The sequence below is a fragment of the Balaenoptera physalus genome (genome assembly GCF_965194825.1).
Source record: "Balaenoptera physalus genome assembly, chromosome: 2".
Taxonomy (NCBI): Eukaryota; Metazoa; Chordata; class Mammalia; order Artiodactyla; family Balaenopteridae; genus Balaenoptera; species Balaenoptera physalus.
In genome coordinates this window covers 29247695-29263860 of record NC_138883.1, presented here as the reverse complement: position 1 = coordinate 29263860, position 16166 = coordinate 29247695, and the positions used below count along the sequence as shown (strand labels likewise).

The 16166-nt window shown below is 36.9% G+C and overlaps 2 protein-coding genes across 12 annotated transcripts in view; both read right to left on the bottom strand.

The window, feature by feature from the left end:
- The window catches only part of HEATR4 (HEAT repeat containing 4), a 231879-nt gene that overhangs the window by 15145 nt on the left and 200568 nt on the right, over window positions 1-16166 (bottom strand). The gene's annotated exons all lie outside the window — the stretch shown is intronic.
- NUMB (NUMB endocytic adaptor protein) overlaps window positions 1-16166 on the bottom strand; it is a 181897-nt gene that overhangs the window by 73633 nt on the left and 92098 nt on the right. The window lies entirely within an intron of this gene.

The window sequence follows — 16166 nt, the reverse complement described above, 5'->3', positions numbered from 1 at the left end:
CTACCCAGCTGGCCAACCCAAACACCTGAAAGTCATCCCCACTTCTATTCTTTCTCTGACCAATACCTATGGATCTTACCTCCTTAGTATATCTTGAATTAATTCCCCCACCCACCACATCGGTTCTACTATCCTCATTTTTGCTTAAATCATTGCAAAAGCTTAACAACTTAATGGTCTCTTTGCTTCCAAGAGAGGTCCATTCCAATCTGTTCTCCTGACTACTGCCATAGTGCTTTCTAAAACACAAATCTGACCATGCAATTACTCTGCTTAAAATCCTTCAATTGTGTCACATCACTTTCAAGATAAAGTCCAAATTCCCAAGCATGGCAAACACAGTCCTTTTTTTGTCCGGCTTTACTCACCAGCCCCATTCACATGCTAAGCTCCAGCCATATGAAACTACTTACAGTTCTCCAAACAAGGCATGCTACCTTTCAGAGGCTCTGCACATGTTCCTTCACCTGCCTAGAAAGACCTTTCTCTATTTGCTTCTGTTGAAGTTTACTCATTTTTAAAGAGTCAGCTCAGAGTCTTCATAGAAGCTAGCATTTTTTCTGACAAGCCCCTATCTGGTCTGGGTCCTTGCATTTCATATGATTCCCATGAACACCCTCCGCTTAACTCTATTACTCTACTCCTCAAGACTTACAGCAATTTTCTATTTCCTTTATGGTAGGTTATATCTTATTTGTTTAAACTTACTTGTTTATATAGTACCCCTGCATCCTAATACAGTATCTGTCATATATACGGCATACTATAAATGTGAAGAAATGAAAGATAAAATAAACCCCATCGTATTAGATGATATTTACTAGGTAGGATAAATGTAGACATGTAAGACCAGAGAATCATCGACGTTGGAAGAGACTGCATTTAATAGTAGGCCAAACTCCCACTGACAAAGGAACTACTTTGACAACTTCCCTTAGAGGAAGACATCCAACCTCTGTCTAAATAGCTCTATTACAAATTTATTTGCTCTTGGGCAGCTATTTATTGTTGTACCACTCTACTGACCAATAAGAGAACAGACTGGAAGTGTCAATTGGTTTGGGGGTCTAAATATCATGTCACTTTCAGTACTAAAATGCTTTGCAATCAGCATTTCTACAAAGAAAATTATGTGTCAGTGATTCTTGAACTATGCTTTAGGTAGCCCTAGGATTTCCACAGAGGAGTACCCAGGACCACCAGTTGTTTGGAAGGGAAGAGAAGGAGGTTAGAAGACTGGACAAAACTCTCAGGAGGAGCTTCAGGTCCCTGTCACAGCTTCAAACAGACAAGCTCCACTTTCTCTGATTTACATGTTGGGGTTCCATGTAAAAGTTTAAGGAAAGGGTTTCACAGCCGGAAATTTTTGAAAATTAGTGATATTAATTAGAATTGTTCTAAAATGAACTTGGCAAAGTGAAAATACACAATGATAGTATCTTGCTTGTTACTTCTTAACGAGTAACTACCACTGGCCTGTAAAATAATCTAGCAATTAAGATAATAATTAATACAAGGAAGAAACCAAACATTCTGTTTTCAAGTAATCTATGTATAATGATTTTGCTTACAAAAAAAGAAAAACAGATAATAAGAAAAAAATAAAAAACGTTAATTCAAAGTAACGTTTACTATTGGTCCTCAGCAAGGTTGAACTTTACTCCCAAATAAAGAAAATCATACCCCTTGTGACAGCCCTGGTTGAATATAGGTAAAGAATATATTCTTATAACTATAAAACCTGAGAACCAACTTATTTTGTCCTTTCCTACAAACTAAATTTTTAAAAAATGAAATCCCCATTCTACTAGAATTTTCAAAGATCACTAGGTACAACTTAATTGCCAAATTCAGAAAATCTTTTCACAGTTCTCATTCCTTAAATGCTCTGCAAAATTTGACACCACAATTCCAGCTCTCCTTTGTATACGTGTTTCCTCCCTGCCTTCCACCGTCCCCATACTCTACTCCTCTGGTTTATCTTCTTCACTTCTGTCTCTACTGATGCCTTTGAGGGCTTCCTCTACTTTCTCCTACACATTGAGGGTATTCCCCAAATATCAGTCCTCCACTGGTGTTCTCTTTGCATTATCACTCTTGGAGAAATAATCAACACAAACTATTACCTCAACTATGATCATTTCCTAATTGTACTCTTAAGTCTTACTCTCTTACTCAAATTTCTACATTTGGGTGCATCAGCACTGTCTCAATCACATTAATTTAAAGTTAAATCATCACCTCTTATCTCCCATTCCTTCGGTCTTCCCCCCTCTGACCCAATTTGTTTAGGTCAGTAAAAACTGTTTGAAAACTTACCATGTGCTGGGCCCTGTTATTAATGCTAGTGGATACAGAAATTAGTAAGACAACTTGCCTTTTGGTGGCTCTCTTCCCCTATAAAAGGTTAATTTCTGCACAATATGGGGAATGTAATAATAATACTATACACAGTATGGCCTAGAAGCAGTCTAGGTTCAGGAAACATTTCCTGTAGGAGATACTGCCTGAGTTAAGTTTTAAAAGAACAAACATTAGCCACATACTGTATGGAGTAGGAGGGAAAAGATATTTCAGGTAGAGGCAACAGCATCAACAAAACACAGATTCAGGAAATCTATGAATTAACTGAGTCAACATGATGTAACTGTGCTCCAGGAAAGTATTTTGCCCAAAATGAAAATGATAAGACTGTAAGCCAAGAATTAGCTTCACTGTGTCAGGAAAGTTTTACGAACTAATTTATCTGGGCAAACAATTTGTACATCAGGGCAAACAGCTCTCCTGACAGGATAACAGACTGCTTCAAGAACCTTTTCTTGTTAAGTCCACTAATTTTAAATATTGTGTCACAAACTTTGCCCATCCCAGCCAGTTCCCCACCTTGAAGGACCTGCCTTAAACCATGTGAGTCAAGATCTCAAAACCCTAGAAATACCCTTTCTTAACTTCCCCTAACTACCAAGATTCTGTCAAAGTGGTGCTCTCCCTTGCTGCAGTTAAGTTTAATAAACTCAGCTTTGCTTGAGCAACAGGACTCTCTTTATGGGGAAAGTCAAGAGCAGGAATTATTACAGAAGGTGAGGAAGAGGGAGAAATCCAAATATGAGTCCTAAGTTTTAGGCCTCAGTAAACTGGATAGATGAATTCAGCAAACTGAATTGTTGAATTTGAGGGGTCTGTTTATAGGGCTTCTAGGTGGAGATATGTATAAGCCTGAAGTTCAGGGAAGAGATCAGGGCAACCACAAGCAGTCACGATGGGTGAAACTTTTCTTGTGATGATCTCATTATTTCCCTATTTTTCCTAATAGGAGTTAGGATACAGTAAGTAGAATTAAACCCAGCACACTCAAACATGAATAAATAGAGGTACACACACCATATAACTGGCCAGTATGAATTTACATAGCCATAGCAGTGATTAAGTTTTTGCAATGCTTGCATTCTGGATAGTAAACAGCCACTGTGCTGAGCCCCTAGCCTAGGATCTACCCCTTGACCTTCCACAATCCAACAACTGGTTCAGCTGAGTAGTAAGGCCAGTGAATGTTTTGACTGGTCAGTAACAATGTAAGTCAGATTCCAAAAGTCTCATCTCTCTCAGGCACAGTTGTTGGCTTCCTACAGGGTCCCCAGGGGGTTGGCCTGCCTTCATGTGCCTCTGCCCGGTCCCAGGTAGGCACAGCAAGGATGATACAACAGTACTCACCAGCCCTCCACCCTGTCCACCATGGTCCTGAATGTTGGCCCCCATCGCCACATGTTCTCCCAGTGAAATGTGGAATAGACTTGTTAGGGGAGACAGTACCTTTAGCGGTGACACTAGCTTCCCAGTAGTCAAACAGACTAACTAGCTCTTCGTTAGGCTGGATAAAAAAGCAAGACCCAACCATGTGCTGCCTACAATAAACCCACTTAAACCTAGAAATTTGGTACAGATGAACCAGTTTTCAGGGCAGAAATAAAGACAAAGACGTGGAGAACAAATGTATGGACACCAAGGGGGAAAAGTGGCAGGTGGAGTGGGGGTGGTGGTGTGATGAATTGGGAGATTGGGATTGACATGTATACACTGATATGTATCAAATGGATAATTTATAAGAACCTGCTGTATAAAAATATAAAAATAAAATAAAATTCAAAAATAAATAAATAAACCCACTTAAAATATAAAGACACAAATAGGTTAAAAGTAAAATGATAGAAAACAGTATACAATATTAATACAAGTCAAAAGAAAGCTGGAGTGGCTATATATGCCCCCCTCAATAATTAACAGAATAAGTAGGAAGAAAACCATCAAGGATATAAACAGCAAGACTTGAACAACAGTATCAACCAACATGACCTGATTGACATTTATAGAACATTCCACCCAATGACAACAGAATATACATTCTAATCAAGTGCATGTGGAACATTTACCAATACAGAACATTTTCTGGGCCATAAAACAAGTCTCAAATTTAAAAGGCTTCAAGTCACGCAAAGTATGATCTCTGACCACAATGGAATTAAATTGCCAAATATTTGGAAACTAAATAACACATTTCAAAATAGCCCACGGGTCAAAGTAGAAATCGAAAAGGAATTTAGAAAGTATTCTGAGCTGAATGAAAACACAATATATCAAAATTTGTGGGATGTAACAAAAGCAGTACTTAGAAATTTATAGCACTAAACCAGTGGTTCTCAACCGGGGGTGGGAGGGGCAATCTTGTGCATTTGGCAATATCTGGAGGAGACATTTTTGGTTGTCACTAGGGGGATGCCACTGACATCTCATGGATAGTGGCCAGAGATACTGTTAAACATCCTATGCATAGGCCAGCCCCTGACAACAAAGAATTATCCAGCTTAAAATGTCAATAGTGTCACTACTGAGAAACCCTGCACTAAACGTCTATATTAGAAAATAAGAAAGGTCTTACTTAAAACAATGACCTTAGCTTCTACTTATAGAAACTAAAAGGACAAAGAAATGCAAAGTAAGCAGAAAAAAAGGGAACAGTAGGAATCAAAGCAGAAAGCAATAAAGTAGGAAAATAGAAACACAGAGAAAAGGAAACCAAAAGCTGGCTCTTTGAGAAGATTAAAAAAACTGATAAACCTATAGCTGGACTATTTAGGGGGAAAAAAGATACAAATTACCAATATCAAGAATGAGAGAGGTGTCATCTCTAATATTCTACAGATATTAAAAATAATAAGGGAATATTATGAACAAGTTTACATCCATAAATTCAACAACTCAGATGAAATGGAAAAATTCCTTTCAAGTTACAAACTTTCATAGCTTATTAAAGAAGAAATAGATAACCCAAAATAGTCCTATATCTATTAATGAAACTGAATTTATAGTTTAAAATCTTTCCACAAATACAACTCCTTGGCTAAATGGATTCACTGGTGAATTCTGCCAAACATTTAAGGAAGAAATCATACCAATTCTACACAAACTCTTCCCAAAAAATTGAAGAGGAGGGAATATTTCTCAAATCATTCTATCAGGCTAAGATTACCTGATACCAAAACCAAACAAAGGTATTATTTAAGCTTCTTAAATAGATAGACCAATATCTCTCATGAACATATATACAGAAATTCTAAACAAAATTTTAGCAAATCAAACTACAAAAATACATTAAAAATATATCATGACTACATGGAGTTTTTCTAATAAATGCAGTTAGTCAACATTTGAAAATCAATCAACATAAGTCACCTTATTAGCAAACTAAAAATGTCCCTGTCAATATGTAAGGTTATAGCTCATGACAAACTGTACCTTTCCTTCTCCGAATTCACAAACAGATTATATACTGAACTGAGATTTTTTTTTAATTGGTTAAAATTCAACTAATTATAAGCATAAATTCTTTTCTTTCTCTATCTCCCATAGAGAGTTCATATTCACCCCTGACTTCTTTGTGATTTCTAGTCTTGTACTTCCAACTCCAATTCAAATGTCTCCAAATCAATTTATCTTTCCTTTCAAACAAGCTCTTCTTCCTGACTTCCCTATTTCTACGTAACACCTTTACATCCATCAAAGCTTTGAAATGAGAAGAGCATACTCTAAGGTTCATCTCTGACACTTTTCCATAATTCTTCCATACCAAGTCCATCAATAGGTGCTACTGGATGGGAATAGGTATCAATATCTCTGGTATTCAGCCATTCAGCATTTCTATTCCTAATTGCCCTGGCAGAAAAATCACTTCATCCATGAACCTCTGCAACAACCCCTGGACTCCAAGTCCCCTTTCCTCTAATCTCCTTACATAGTTGTGCCAGATTAATATTCCTAAAATTCTTCCTTGAATGTGTTCAAAAACTGTTGGGCTGGAAAAAGGTTGGGTTCAAGTTGTGGAGGCTCCTGAATGCCAGACTCAGACATTAAACTTTAGGATCTTCAACAGTCCAGCCTTGTCTCCCAATGCTTCCCTGCATAATCCTATGAAGAGCAGACCTTTCAAATATGCTGTGGCTTTCTCACTTCTTTCTCTTCCTTCACCCTGTATATTCTACTTGTAATATTTTACTTTCCTCCTCATTCAACTAAAATACTATACTAGGGTATGATAAGGAAGCTGATTTTAAAATAATTTTATCATGTAATAGATGTGACTTGTAAAGAACAGGAAAAACAGAAAAATCCAAAGAATGAAATACAAATGACCTGTAATCCCACTAAACAGAAATAACCTCCATCAACATTTTAGAGTTTTCTCCTTTGTTTTTTTTCTATGCATATATGCTTCAATTTTTTCTTTTTATAAAAGAGGGATCACATGATATCTTTCTCTTAGCAAGGCAAATTTGAAAATCTTTCCATCCCTTTCAGAGTAGCATGCTTTTATTTATAATCTAGGTCAATAATTCAGAGAAACAATAATTTTATGCTAGTTATAATCAAAACTTCATATTTAAAAATGAAGAAAAAAGTTTCAATTTATTTGAAGACAAAATTTATTTTTCACTCAGCACCTAGTTCATTTATTTATATGAATTTTAAATTATATATAAAAGACCTCAAATATTTTAATTAAAATTCAGTCAACAAGTATCTATTGACTGCCTACCATGCCATGCTGCAGTAAACAATACAGAACAAAACCCCTGCCTCTATGAAGGAGATAGACAGAAAATAAACAGCCAGATTATTCACAGTGGTGTGCTGACTGACAAGATCCAACTGTCAAATTTTCAGCAAGTTTGTGAACTGGGTGCTAAACATAGCCTTTATTACAAATTAAATTATATGTTATAATTATATAAGTTATATAATAACTTATAATTATATAAGTTACTTTAAAACAAAGGTAAAAACTCATCACTTCCTATTTTTTTTTTAACTACATTTTACTATTATCTATGCTCTTGGGGTTATTTATGATTTTCTATCTGTAAGGTAGAAATACTATCTAATGCTGGGCTATTGTACATCTCTTCCCAACAACATGTTCAGTTCAGTGACTTCATGTTGGTAACTTGAAATTGGCCATGGTGGAAGTATTTATACTACAGAATTTGGCAAAAACTACCAATCACTGCTTGATTTATTGTTCTGTGATTGTCTAGATCTAAGAAACTGATGGAGAAAATGTTAAGATGCAGATTGAACTTAAAAGTGTGTGGTGTCTATAACCATTACATTATGAATAGTGCAAAAATTTTGAGAAAATATTCTTCCATTACTTGAAAACTATTATCCAATTCAGCAAAGAAGTCTCTTACGTCAATGACAAATGAGTGAAATGTTGACACACATCTTCATTGCTTCACTTTCATCTTACTCACTAAACAAGCAAAAATATCAACCATCATTCATGCTGGAACTATACTTGGAGAACTAATTGTGAAACATTTACCCGAACACCACCAACTCTGTGGTATGTTAGAGGTGGTAAATGCCATGCAGAAAAAGATGAACAGGGTTAAGAGGGGGATTAGAAGTACTGGAGGCAGGGATGAAATTTTAAATTAAGAAAGTAACACTTGAGCAAAGAACTGAAGAAGGTAAAAAAGTGAGCCATGCAGTAGGATGAGCATTCCAGAAAAAGAAAATAATTAATGCAAAGGTCCTGAGGGGATAGCTTGCCTAGAATGTCTGACAAACAAAAGAAGGTCTGTGTGTCCAGTGCAAAATGAAGACAAGAGAATAGGAGAGATGAGACCAGATGGGTTACACAGGACAAAGTAATATAGGACCCTGTGGGCCAAACACTGGTTTTTCCTCTGAGAGAAATGGGGAGCCACTGGAGGGTTCTAAAAGGAAGCAATTATATTTTACATTTGGCCGCTGGGTAAAGAATAGATTGAAGAGAACAAGAATGAAGCAGGGAGACAATTAGGAGGCTACTATAATAATCCAGGAGATGACAGTGAACTGAATCCAGACGGTTAGTACTAGAAGTGTTCCTGAATCTTGTTTTCATACCTGCTCTAGAAAATGCACTATTTGCTGATATAATATCCATTGAAATCAGATTCAGAGTATTTAAATGGGAGAAAGGTGTATTAAATTCCAGTGCTGGAATTAAAGGCAGTTTTCTAAAAGTATTTGCTCGACTGTTTCAAATAGGAAATCTTATATTAATCAAAAGATCAGCTAAATTATCATACTTTTCATGGTAATTAACCTCATGCTTGACAAGATAAATAGATTTCTTGAACACTACCTAAGTATATGAGTGTATGAAGGATTACAAGCACACGTGGTAATTTGCTCTACCCAGGAAAGACCAAAAAAAGAACAAGAAGAAATAATAAATATTAGGCATCTACTGTGAATGGTACTTTAACAGGAGTTTCATGTGCAAATTTACAGATTGTTAAGAAATACTGTCCCTGGGCTTCCCTGGTGGCGCAGTGGTTAAGAATCCGCCTGCCAATGCAGGGGACACAGGTTCGAGCCCTGGTCTGGGAAGATCCCACATGCCACAGAACAGCTAAGCCCGTCAGCCACAACTACTGAGCCTGTGCTCTAGAGCCCGCGAGCCACAACTACTGAGCCCACGTGCCACAACTACTGAAGCCTGCATGCCTAGAGCCCAAGCTCCACAACAAGAGAAGCCACCACAAAGAGAAGCCCATCGACACAATTAGAGAAAGCCCGCGTGCAGCAACAAAGACCCAACGTAGCCAAAAATTAATAAAATAAACAAATAATTTTTAAAAAGACACTATATACCATTATACATCTGTCAGTTTTGCAAATATTAAAGAATCACACAATAAAATATGGAGCAACGGGCACTCTCATACTCTTACAGGAGCATAAACTAGTGCAACCATTTTGATGGCACTGTCTAGGAAAGTTGAAGACTCACCCTTACAACTCAGCAGTTTCTTCTCTAGGTGTGTATCCTAGAGAAACTCTTAAACATGTGCACAAGAAGGTGTGCAAGATAATGTCTGCATAGCATTGTTTATTATTTGTAACAGTAAAATAAACACTAGAATCTAATTATCCATCAACACAAGAAATACAGAATATTCACACTATTAGAATACCATGCAGAAATAAAAATAAGACCTCAATTTAAACATTTTTAAAAATAAAAAATTTAATTAAGAGAGAAAGAAGTAAAAATAAATCATCTACAGCTATAACGATCAACATGGATGAATCTCACAATCATAATGTTGAGGGAGGAGGGAAGCAAACTGTTTATGATTCCTTTATACAAATACTAACAACTAAGAGAATAATGCCTGCGTACCAGGCACTGTGCACTGTGCACTTTGCATATAATGACTCATTTTATTCTCACAATAGCCCTATCAGGTAGATTCTATTTTTAATCTCTATTTCATGAATGAGGAAACAAGCACTGAAAAGTTAAGTAATTTGCCCAAATCACATGGTTAGTTAAGTGGCAGATTTGCCTGGCGCCAGAATTTGTGCTCTTAGTCCCCTTACATTACCTCTCAAAATTATGCAAAACTAAACATGATAACATTTAGGGATATGTGTATAGAAATAGAAAGAAAAACAAGAGAATGATAAACATAATTAAGGGCACTGTTACTTCTGAGGGAAAAGAAAGGGGGACATAATCGGGAAACGTTCACATGGGGACTTCAAAAGTTTTAGTAGTGCTTAAGCTGAGTAGAAGATACACAAGTTTTCATTTCATTATGCTGTATAACCTACATATGGTACATATATTCTTTTGTATACATCAACTATTTTATAATTTTAATTAGGTGAAAAGCAAGTCACCTAAAATCCTTCTGAGGATAGAGACAAGGAGCGTAGAAATATAAATACATACACACCTATAATTATGAGATATCTAACAAGGGGTAAGAAAAACAAGTCACGGGACTTCCCTGGTGGCGCAGTGGTTAAGAATCCACCTGCCAATGGAGGGGACACAGGTTCAAGCCCTGGTCCGGGAAGATCCCACATGCCGGAGAGCAACTAAGCCTGTGCATCACAGCTACTGAGCCTGTGCTCTAGAGCCTGCGAGCCACAACTACTGAGCCCACGCGCCACAACTACTGAAGCCTGCATGCCTAGAGCCCATGCTCCACAACAAGAGAAGCCACTACAATGAGAAGCCAACACACTGCAACGAAGAGTAGCCCCCGCTCACCATGACTAGAGAAAGCCCGCGCGCAGCAACAAGACCCAATGCAGCCAAATAAATAAATAAATAAATAATAAAATAAATAAAAAAAGAAAAACAAGTCACATTTAGTTATAAAATTTAAGTCTCACTTTTACTAAAAAGAATAAAGTTACTGAAATTCAGTCTGTCTAGCCCAATCGAAAATGAACCAGATGGAAATTCCCTGGCGGTCCAGTGGTTAGGACTCCATGCTTTCACAGCTGAGGGCTCAGGTTCCATCCCTGATCAGGCAACTAAGATCCCGCAAGCCACATGGCGCAGCCAAATAAAATAAAATAAAATAAAATAAAATGAGCCAGAAAAAAAAGATAATTAAAAGAAAATTTTTACAGTGGAGGATTACTGGACTGAATGTCAATATTATGACATAGTATGAGTGTGTTTCATGTTTGGTAATTGCAATCATTGTTGCTTTTGTTGTGGTCATCCATGTACAATGCTTGGTGTCAGTCTATTTATCTCTTGTAAAAATAAAATACAGTGTGTGTGTGTGAAAAAAAAAATAAATAAAAAAAAATAAAAAGTAAGATATAGTAAAAAAAAAAAAAAAAAAAAAAAAAAGAAAATTTTTAAAAAGAGAAAATAAAATAAAATGAACCAGAGGCTTCTGCAGGGCCAACAGAGAGCTACAACTCTTAGGAAAATGGGGACTTTTCTCTCTAGAGTTTTTCTTCCTTCTAAATTATGCTTGTTTGCTTTTCTTTGTTCTATTGACACAATTACACCTCTAACTTTAGGCCCCTCTTGTATATAAATTATAAGGAAGATTGGACAAGACAATGCTTTAGAAAATTCACTATGAGAAAAAAAACATAAACGCTAAATAGCACATACTTGATATACACAGATATAGACAAGACACGTACAGGAAACTTGACCCTGACACTTAAGATAGTTTCCCTTTAAGAAAGAAAAAGAAAAATCAAAGTTAGGGAAAATGGTAAAATTACTCTAATTGTTACAACAGTTATTAGTTGGTTTCAAATGTAAAAATATATGAACTAAAATATAAAACCATGGGTACCATTCTGAATAGCTGAAAAAAAAATAATAAACTCACAAATTTCCTTAGATTAGCTAAATTTATGTTTTCAGGACACTCTAATCTCACAGGGTTAAGTTCCAAAGATAGCACTAAAAGCAAAAAATCACCTAAATTCAAAATAACATTGGGAATACTTTTTTTTTTTTTTTTGGCTGCCTTGGGTCTTTGTTGCTGTGCGCGGGCTTTCTCTAGTTGCAAGAGCGGGGGCTACTCTTCATTGCGGTGTGCAGACTTCTCATTGCGGTGGCTTCTCTTTGTTGTGGAGCACGAGCTCTAGGCACATGGGCTTCAGTAGTTGCGGCACACGGGCTCAGCAGTTGTAGCTCTCAGGCTCTAGAGTGCAGGCTCAGTAGTTGTGGCACACAGGCTTAGTTGCTCCGCGGCATGTGGGATCTTCCCAGACCAGGGCTCGAACCTGTGTTCCCTGTTGGCAGGCGGATTCTTAACCACTGTGCCACCAGGGAAGTCCCAACATTGGGAATACTTTAAATCATCCACAAAGTACCACAGTACACTCTCTTGCAATAAATGCAACACAGCCAAGGATTATTTGTAATATGGAACAGTTCGCTGTTTTCAACTGAACACAGTTGAAGTAGTTTGCTAATGTTTAGGAATTATGCTACGAGAAAAATATCTACCTAGCACTAGAACTGCAGAGCATGCTCACAACATGGGAGGCACAAAAACACTGTACAGCAGAAACTCATTGAGAACAGTAGAGAATCTAAATTTAAATTTAATTATATTGTTTTTAACTCTCACTTTTATTTTACTGTTCTCTGAACAAACATGGTTGAATGTGAATATATACAATTCCACTATATTCTTCATCACACTTCTACTCCAGAATTCTATAAGTTACAAGAAAAAAATTGCACTGACTGTCCATCTGCCAATAATAGTAATAATAATAATAATCTGTTCAGTCACTAAAAATGTAAGCTAAAAATGCCATATATTAAATCACCATTTAAAGTATAATATTATACCATAAAGTATTTCATTTTTGAATTTTCTTTCTTTGATTTCTACTTTTTCTTATGATGTGAAACTTGCTTTCAAGATTTAGAGTGAAGGAAAGAAATCCTTTTATTTGATCAAGTTAAGTAAGTGAAAAAAATGTAAGGAATCCTAGACTCTTACCATGGCCAAAGGACTTAGAGGTAGGTCATCTAGTCAATCACCTACTCAATCAGTGAATCCTAAGAGTTCTGGATTTCATTAAATATTGGTCTAACTGGCATAGTCTGCCTAACAGGAAAGAATTTATAATTTATTAAGTTGTATCACTAGCTCAGTGTTCCACTTAGGCACTGAGCCAAATGAAAAGTAACAAAGTACAGATCCATCACCAATTGTGAAATAAATATGTCCAGTACTTAACCTATAGGACTAATAAAGTTCATTTTAAAAGTTCACACTCAGTTTTGTGAGAAAGTTATGTTACAAACAGATTCATGGAAAAGTAGAGAGAACAAAGGGTTGGTTCGTTTGTTTTTTGAATCTACTTCTCAAAGGAAACATTCATTCAGTTCATGTATAATCCTAGGTGTCAGTAAATTTGAAATTTGCATTTCACCTTGACTTTTTTTTATTAATGGGTTTCATATGTTAGGGTATCCTGAATACTGTATTGCCTTATTTCAGAAAACCCTGCCATCTATGGCATTTTCAAAGAAAAAAATTTAAGAACAGATTACTTTAATTTTCAATAGCTAAAACTAAAAATTATTTTATCAGCTGTGAGACCAAAGGTTTAAAAACAACAACAACAAAACAACAACAAATTGAGTCTGGGCTGCCCTAAAGATTGGTATTTGAGAAGAGATTACTGTCACAGTATGAATGTTGAAGCTCTCTAGCCACATTCTACTCCTCAGCCCTGATTACCATTCAGACCACGTGTTCTTGACCAGGGCATCTGCATAGGCTCTTCAGATTTAGCAATGCCCTAAGATTATGTACAAATCTGAATGCACATGTATCTGTGCACTTTCTGGGGCCAGCTTCTTCAACTTTCTTTGGTATCTCAAAGGATTCTGTAACTACCAAAAATTTAAGAACCACTGATTTAAACAGTATTCCATGATCCTTATCTATTATCTGACTTTAATTTCAGATTTCTGCTTTACTAATTTTCATATTGTCCACAAAATTCTCCCTTTTGTTTTGATACATGGCTTCTTTACTCACTCTTTAAAAATACTGGAAAACTAGAGCTTCATAAAATGAGGAAAGACCCTGTCTACTTAAAACTGCAGTCAGGGACTTCCCTGGTGGTCCAATGGATAAGACTCCGCACTCCCAATGCAGAGGGCCTGGGTTCAATCTCTGGTCAGGGAACTAGATCCCGCACGCACGCCACAACTAAGAGTTCGCACGCCGCAGCGAAGATTCCGCATGCTGCCACTAAGACCCGGAGCAGCCAAAATAGATAGATAGATAGATAGATAATTAAAAAATAAAAATAAAATTGCAGTCAAAGTTGGTTTCAAAAGCTGAACCTATATATATTTAAGAAACATTTAAAAAAGAAAGCTATCTCTTCTGAGAGTTTTCTTTCAGTTACACAACCAATTTTATCTTTTAGTTGATCACTTGCCTTTCAACTGAGAAAACAATTGGTGAACTGAATTTGCGGTTCAGCTATCCTTACCTTTATCTTTTAAGGCATGTTGAGACTTAACAGATAAAAATACATATGACCATCACCCCTAATCCCACAACACACATATACAGAGACTGACTTCCTAAGATGCTGTTCCTTCAAGAATTAAACCTTTACTTATAGAACAAAATTGTTTTGCTCTGATATAGCAAGGACTGATTTAGCAAGGAACATCTTGATGAAAAAGGGCAGAACTGCTGAGAATGCTAGCCTACTTTTCAACTGACTTTCCTCCTCTAAGCATCTGTCAAGTGTGGGATAAGAAAAAGGTGCTGCAATCTGGAGAGGCAGACTAGAATAAAAATATATTTGGTTCCAAGAATTTTTTTAAAAGACAGAAATGCCACTGGAAAAATGATAGACACAAGAAGGTTGAAAACAGCTCTGCTCTCCTTTACTGACAAATAACTTCACAAATTATCTACACATACCATCTCTTCAATTCTTTAACTCTCTCCAATCTGACTCCTTCCTTTCCCTCACAGCCCTCTCCCTTCATCCAAGCCATCAACAAAAGACTTGTAAATATATCTTAAATCTGTCCACTGCTCTTCACCTCTACCATCAGAACCATGGTCCAAGATTACTTCATCTCCTACCTGAACCACCATCAACTAGTATTCATTTCTATTTCCTCTGCTGTCCCCTTCTGATCAACTATGTACACAAAGTAGCCAGCGTAATCTTTAAAAAGGGATCATGGCACTGAGTAATAGTTCCATGGCTTCCCAATGCATCTTCAAATTAAATCCAAACTCTCAGCATTCAGAGTCAGTATAGCATAATAATTCACACTGCTCAAAAAGTGCTTGGAACAGTGGCCAGCACTTCACAAATGCGCAGCAGATGTTAGCGTATTAAGGTATAGCCCCTGCCTGCTCTACTACCTCGAGGTGGCACTCTCCTCAACTAACTAGTATTCTTTCAGTTAACTGCAAGCTGTTTCCCACTTTGGGCCTACTATTTCCCTCTGTCTAAAATGCTTTTCTCTCAGAACCTTCAAGAACTTCTGTCTTCGGGACCTCCCTGGTGGTCCAGGGGTTAAGACTCTGTGCTCCCAACGCAGGGGGCACGGGTTCAATCCCTGGGGTGAGGGAACTAGATCCCACATGCCACCAACTAAGACCTGGCACAGACAAATAAATAAATAAATACTAAAAAAACAACAACAAACCCAAAAAAACTTCTGTCTTCCACTCATACTTCAAGTCTCAACCTAAATGTCACCTCATTGATGAGGCCTTCTTTTCCTCTCTTTCTAAATACAATCCACTATAATTCTTTTTTTTTTTTTTTAACATCTTTATTGAAGTATAATTGCCTTACAATGGTGTGTTAGCTTCTGCTTTATAACAAAGTGAATCAGTTATACACACACAATATGTTCCCATTTCTCTTCCCTCTTGCATCTCCCTCCCTCCCACCCTCCCCATCCCATCCCTCTAGGTGGTCACAAAGCACCGAGCTGATCTCCCTGTGCTATGCGGCTGCTTCCCACTAGTTATCTATTTTACATTTGGTAGTGTATATATGTCCATGCCACTCTCTCACTTTGTCACAGCTTACCCTTCCCCCTCCCCATACCCTCAAGTCCATTCTCTAGTAGGTCTGTGTCTTTATTCCTGTCTTGCCACTAGGTTCTTCATGGCCTTTTTTTTTTTTTTTTTTTTCCCTTAGATTCCGTATATGTGTGTTAGCATACGGTATTTGTTTTTCTCTTTCTGACTTACTTCACTCTGTATGACAGACTCTAGGTCCATCCACCTCACTACAAATAACTCAATTTCGTTTCTTTTTATGGCTGA